The sequence below is a fragment of the Ammodytes marinus genome (assembly GCF_949987685.1).
Source record: "Ammodytes marinus genome assembly, chromosome: 6".
NCBI classification, from domain to species: Eukaryota; Metazoa; Chordata; class Actinopteri; order Uranoscopiformes; family Ammodytidae; genus Ammodytes; species Ammodytes marinus.
Window position 1 is genome coordinate 14,527,671 of NC_137235.1, and position 7,216 is coordinate 14,534,886.

The 7,216-nt window shown below is 43.5% G+C and overlaps 1 protein-coding gene across 3 annotated transcripts in view; it reads right to left on the reverse strand.

Annotated features, from left to right (window-relative positions):
• apbb2b (amyloid beta (A4) precursor protein-binding, family B, member 2b) overlaps window positions 1-5,847 on the reverse strand; it is a 44,868-nt gene extending 39,021 nt beyond the window's left edge. For all 3 annotated transcript variants that reach the window (XM_080030210.1, XM_080030209.1, XM_080030208.1), the window contains exon 1: window positions 5,749-5,847. The gene's annotated coding sequence lies outside the window, so the exon portion shown is untranslated. The remainder of the gene's footprint in view (window positions 1-5,748) is intronic.
• Between the last annotated feature and the right edge of the window lie 1,369 nt (window positions 5,848-7,216).

Here is a 7,216-nt window from a genome sequence, read left to right on the forward strand (position 1 = left end):
ATCAGAAAAGGAATGTCCCATCTCTGCCAAAGGAACCACAGACACCACTGCAATGATCGCTCCCCCCTCTCCAATACTGTAAATCATCCACTCGCTCACTCCTGTCGTCGTCTCCTCCTCTCTCGCAATGGCTGCCTGTCTCTTTCTCCCCCTGTCTGGGTAGGATGCAGCTAGCCACAGGCTGCATGGCCACTGTTTGGTGCTATCAACCCACAGCGCCAAGACGGCCTCTCTCCACAAGGCAGTGCAAAGCCCAGGGACAAATCCCAGCAATGTGTGGTTTATCACAGGTTACACTGTTCAAATTACACAAAGTCATAATACATTTTTTTTATGTTATTGCTGGTTTATGAATCACGCTAAAAGAATGAAGACCAGGTTGGCGGCGCTGCACCACGTCCTTGGCGGAGATGTTAACTTGTAATTACTCCCACCGCAGCATTTGATTGGAAACGTAAGTAAGTTTTCTGGTCGGGCAGACAAATCACCACAATGACTGTGATCATGATTCAACATTCCTATCACGTTACATCATTCCCATTCAACAGACAGGAATGAGTTTCATACAATTGACGGACTCTGGTCTATGAAAGGTAATTGTTCAAACAGATGGGGTAGTGGGTAAGTTGTTAGCCTTTAAAAGCTACAGTGAGCAGCAGCAAGGCTTGCTTCTGTGTTTTATAGAGGAAGGGGGGGGGGGGGGGTACCTTACTGGAAAAATATCAAATGAATACTTATTTTTAAGCAGCATGGGTACTATTACATACAGCACATTTATTTATCAATTCATCTGCCTGATATATTTTTGTTTAATCTTTTTATTGTTTACATAAATGTGATATGATTAGATTTATTAAGTGAGAATAATGCTCGTTTTGTCTGACCAACAGTCCAAACCAATGATATTATGTTTACGAGGATAAAAAAAAGAAGAAGAAAAAAAAGAAGCTTGTCATCATGATGGAATGGAAGGAGCAAGTTAACATTCAGTTTACCAAATGTATGCAGATACATTTTGAGTCATTTTTGTGCTTATGCTCTAACGTAAGACAAAGAATCAAAGGGTAACTTACAGTACATCATAACACAGTTATCTACAATAAATCTATGGAAAAAATAAAGAAATGTAAATGCATGAATTCCTTATATAAATAATTTGACGGACTGACATACAAAAGGAACAACATGTACTGTATATAAGTGCTGCTGGGCAAATTTAAAAATAATTGTGACAGGAATGCTGACACGGCAGAAAACAGAACTGCTTCCGGGTTTTAATGTATGCAGCAGAGCAAGCCACACTCTGCATCAGTGACAGGGTATTAATCCTCTTTGCAAAGGACCTCATTGTATCGTATCGTTCGAGCAAGCAATTACTTTTTGAGTTTTACGATGGACAAGTAGCGGATGATGATGAGTAGATACTAGATATTAGCCGATTTTGACAAAAATTGTTCTGGATTACAATCGTATAGCCTGCTTTTTGATTATCAGTGTGCAGCAAACATTGCACTATCATAGTCCTCCACGGCTTCTTGCTTCTGCATATAGCTCATGTATTAAAGTTCCACATCTGTCTATCTACTCAGGTGTCCCTGCAGCATGGGCGGGAGATAAGAGACTATCGCCAGCTACATATTTACAGAGTCTCAATCTCAATCGTTGTTTTGGAGTCAGTGCAGCAGAAATCATTGGCACTTGCAGTTAGTGGGACAATTTACACGAACACCTGGGGCTCTGGCCTTAACATACCCTTTCATAACTCACTGGCTCTCATTGTGTATGTGTGTCTGACAGTCAGAGGGAGTACGGGAGGAAGGTCAGAGAGATGGAGAGAGACAGAGAGAGAGAGAGATAAAAAAAAACCTTATGCAGCTAAACTGGGCGGGATGTGGGTCTATGTGTGAAAGTGTAGCGATGTGGAAAAGACAACACTACTAGGAACAGAAACATATAAACAAAAGACTGGGAAAAGCGTGTGTGTATGTGCATACCAAGTGTGTGACTGACTGCAAGCGTAAATCTGTGTTCTGCCCGTGGAGGAGAAAACTGGTGTGCCCTGACCTCGCCGGCTTGCTTCCACAGGTAATTTGTAGGCAGAATAACATGCATACTGACGATCCAATCACAAGGCGAACCTGACAGCAAGATGACAGGCGGTCGGTGAGGGCTGCCATGAGCTGACACATTACACTGCACACACACACTGCACACACACACAAAGGAAGCGAGGGCGCAAAGTAAAACTGGGTAAAAACAATGCGACTAGGATGGAGCATGTGGGTGAAAATCTGTCAGAAAGTGAGAGCCGGATTTGGGGGCGCTCTTGGCGCAGTGGGTAAGAGCGCCACTAGCCTCCTCCCCCCCCCCCACTCAGGCCCCGCAGCAGACCCGGGTTCGAATCCCGCCCGGGTCAGTTCACTGCACGTCTTCCCCTCTATGCCCCATTTCAACTCTGTCCCTCCAATCTGTCTAATAAAGCAAACACTGCCAAAAAAATTATCTTTAAAAAGAGAAAGAAAGTGAGAGCGAGCGGGACAGACAGACAGATGGAAAGAGAGACTGAAAGAGAGAATGGGGGCCCAATCATTCAGTTTCACACCCTACAGGATGAACAGGGCCTCTGTACTCCTCCTCTGTCCAAACACACCTCACGGCTGTCTGCTCCCTGCAACAACAATGCACAGATACACACGCACGACACACACACACACACTGCCGCCTGCCTGTCAGTGGGCACAATAACCCTATTGAGAGGCATCGATAGGGGGCTGAAAGAGAAAGAGAAGAGAAGGAGATCGAGCTTGTTTTTGACGAAACACACACACACACAGACACACACACAGACATATTAATACACAATAAACAAAATGTGGTCCGTTGTTCTTGCCAACTTGACAGCATGGGATGAATTCACTCTCTGCTGTCCTTAATTCTTCATTCATCTGTCCAATCTGGTCAGACTCACGGACGCACGCACACACTGGTTTGATCAAGGGCAGACCACTGGTATTGTTGAACAAGGGAAGCCGGTTGGCGATAATGGATCACTATGCTCTTTATCTGATCGCTAACACACACACACACACACACACAAGCATGTACACACATGCACACTTCCACCACCCTTTCATCATCATCAGCTGTTGTGTATGACCTCGACCACACACAGACTAACAGGTTGGTGCCGCGAAGCTAGAAAAGTCCCAACACCACACACAAAGACAGACACGCATTTATAGTCTGACCAACATAATTACATCCAATCCGCAGAGTGCCTTGTGGCTAGCTGACATATCATGGGGTATTTTGGGGTATCTGATATGCTCACAGCTTCACAAGGTGACAGCTTACCGAATCGCTATTTCTGTCCACGTCCATGTGCACTGTGTGTGGACGTTATGTTAAGATGCATGTGTGTCTCATTTATTTTGCCTGCATGTCGCCTAGGTTGACAGAAAGCTATACATCAGCAGATCCGAGGCCATCTTGAAATGGAGCAAGGCACACTTTTCATAATGCCAAAGCTAAACATACACGCACGATAGCAGCAGCCTCAGTGCTTGCTTGGCCCAAAACTTGGCCTGTAGATGTCCAAGTCATCCATACTCAGCAAGTGAAAAAAAGAGAGAAAAAAAGGGGCGAAAGGGGGCTAATATTTATAAACCAACTTAACAGTGCAAGAGACCTCAGCAATTAGTAGTGAGTGACATCATGTATACACACACACACACACACACACACAAAATGCAGACCAGGGCAGGTCTGGATGAAGAGGAAGCCAGCAGGGTAAGCAGGCTGGAAGGATAGAGAGGGAGAGAGGGAAAGCAGGCAGGCAGGCAGTGACGGAGGAAGAGAGAGGATGACAGTGCACCATTTCTACTCTGCTGGTACAGTCAGTGACACAGTCATTCTAGTGGATTGCACTGATACACCAAAACAAGCCTAAATAATAAAACCACCACCACCTAGGTACTGGCTGTGTATCATTAGGTGTTTAAACACCAAATACTGAAATACAAGCTTTTCAGATTCACACACACACGTGCGCGCACACACACACGCTTGTGGATCAGTGCAAATGCAATACAAAATAAATGCAGGAGAGCCAGTATTACCGAGAGAGAGAGACAGGGAGGGAGCAAAAGCTGCAAAACACAGTGGTGCACTCCAGAAAGAGCAGACAGGTTCTGTTGGTAAATGTTGTTATTGTCAACAACTTCAATGTTCCTTCCTCCTCCATAGAAACTTACAAAGAAACTGCATGAACCCTTTCACACAAGGTTATTACGCTCTTACAAGACAACAACATGTCCAGTCTGTGTTAAAGTTAAATCAGCACTCATCTGAAGTGAACGTCTTACGAGGAAAAGTCTTCCATAACCCCTTTTATATACACAAACAATCACAACCTATCCAAAAGGCCCCCATGTCTGCCCTCCTGACCTCCGAAAGGCTCCTTAAATCATGCGACATAAACAAGCCTTTTAGTGGTCCATGTTTTTTATAAAACAAACAGGCGTTATTATCTCAAGGGCCTGGCTGGCACAAACTACCAGAGAGCAAGGCTGGAAACGATTAGCCGTGTCTGGCCAGCACCATGCACCAACACAAGCCTCAGCCCCAAGAGCCTGCAGGCAGGGCCCACACCACTCCACGTAATGTGTGCAGGTCAGGAGAATACCCTCCTTTATGATTTACAATGAACCTCTTTATTACTTTAACTGTAGCTCAGCACAGAGACAATATACACTGACTGGATGAGACACGAGGATACAGCCATGGGAGGGAGCGTCTCTGTGAATGTGAACCAAAGGATCGAAAACCAACTGGCCCGTCAGGCTACTGGTGCTGAAACGATTAGTCAATTGACAGAAAATCAATGGACAATGTCGATAATAGATTCATGGTTTAAGGAATTGGCAAGGAAAAAGAGCCAACCATTTGTTCATTCAAGTTACTCAGATTTAAAAAGGGATTAGATGATTTTCCCTGTTTTTGGCCTACATGACATGTAATTTTAAGGAAGCCTATCTTTGAGTGTAGGCCTACAGCACAAATATGGCCTACATTCAATTTACTGGTGGAGATGGAGTGCAATGTTAGCAGTTTTTGGAAATGTAGACATTATGACATGACTCAACAGCTTAAAGCATTTTAAGAAAAAAATACCAAACTACTTCGTGAATGTAAGGGTGTATAGTGGTGTGAGGTAGGAATACATTATTTTATTGTTGTCTGGTGGCTCCTAGTTAACTTATTTTGATGAAGAATAGTGGCTGTATCTAGCCTACATCCTGGCGTTTTTTCCCATTAAAGCAGCCGCGGCCGAGCTGTAGCAGCTAACCTGGTGGTCAGCGGCTGCAGGCTCGCGACAATTTACGTTTGTTTTAAGAAACAGACGTTGCATTCCCAGACAGCACGAAAGCATTCCTTCAAAGGTCGGAGCAGGCACGACAACAACATGACAATAAAGTAAAAAGAAACACACGCTGGGTCCTGCATAAATGCCCCCATCTGCCGCCGCAGCCTCCCACCCAAGTCAGCCCCCACCCCAACACCACCACCTTTCCCGACTTGTTTGCAACACAGCCGCCCGGGCCCGCGGAGTCCGAAGCGATGCGTCGCCCAGAACATTATGGAAAAGTAAACTCCAGACACGTCCCCACTAGAGACAACGCTGAGGATAACCATAGCATTAGCTACCGATATGTTCAAAGCAAATACGGTACAAGGCACATCACTCACTTCGTCTCCAGTGTGTTCACGTCCTCCTCGCTGCCTGCCTGCCTGCGCTCCTGTCTTTTTCACCTCCTCCCCTCTTGCTTTCTCTCAGCTCGTTTCTCCGTTCCTTCTCTCCTGTCTCCTCCCTCCCAGATGCCGCTGTTCTCCGATAGGGGGACCGGGGGACGCCGCTCCGGAAGCAAACGCTACTCGGCCTACATGATTTTCTTTTTCACCAATAAAGTCATTGGCTACTTCATCCTACAGTGCGATTACAAATTATGTTTTCATTTAGACTCATGTATACTCAGAAGCCATTTCTTGTTTTCAAACAAATATTAGGCTAATTGTTAAACATATCCATGATGATTGATTATATTTTATTATTTTATTATAGGCTAATTGCCTATTTCCCATGCAGAACAGATATAGCCCTGGGCTATATATAAGCCTAGGGACAGGATACAGATGAGTTGGAAAAAATAGTAAATATCATGCATCATATGATATAGGCCTATACATAGGCTAATAATACTTCACCCCACCAGTATAATTTGCTAAAGCAATTAGTGATGTTGCCCCTATATTCCAGATTAAAGTGACACACTATAATATATGCCTATAATAAAGGCTAGACTTATACTTCCCTATAGCCCACGATTATTACAAACTGAACGATTCAAGGCAACCTTTGGTAGCATTCAGCAGCTATTGAAATGTACTGACAGGGAACAACTAAAATATAATTTAGTTTGAAAGGAGCACATTTATTGTTTGGGGAAATCTAGCTGGATTTTCTGTGCAAGGTCAGCAATGGTAAAAAAAAAAAGAAAAAAAGAAAAATAAAGAAAACCCAAAGGGCCCAAAGGAATGAATGTGTAGTTTAGTATATCCCTAATAACTGGGACCAAGTAAGTTCTAACCTTTACACTTTTGGCCTAACTTAAACCTGATGGTAGTTGCTCGACTAGATACAATGTGTGGAATTCACATATTTATTGCTCAAAATTCCTCCTGTGAAAAATTAAATGATGCACTAATCCTTGCCTCTCGTGCCTAAAAAAAAAGCTGCATCAAATCTCATCAGGCCGCAGTCCCAGAGCTCTTTAATGGTGTGTATCATTTTATTATAGACCACTCTGGAGTGGCATATGATATTGGTTATTGGATTACCTTCAAGCTACTTTCAAGTCTGTGCAAGATGATCTTTTTTTGTAGCGCAGATAAATGAATAGTAAGTAAACGGTGCCTGGGGGGAAAGTGATTCAACAAATTGTAAGCCATGCTTTTACTCAAAAATATAATTTGCAACATTGTATTCATGAATTGTAGTTGGAACCACAAAGTAATTACTGTTTAAACTTGTTGAAATCTGAATGGGAGAGTTTAGTTTGCACCATATAGTATATAAAAGGTTTGCACAAACAGACAACACAAAACCACACACACTAAACATGTTTGCACAAAACTCTCACACTCTATCACTGATTTG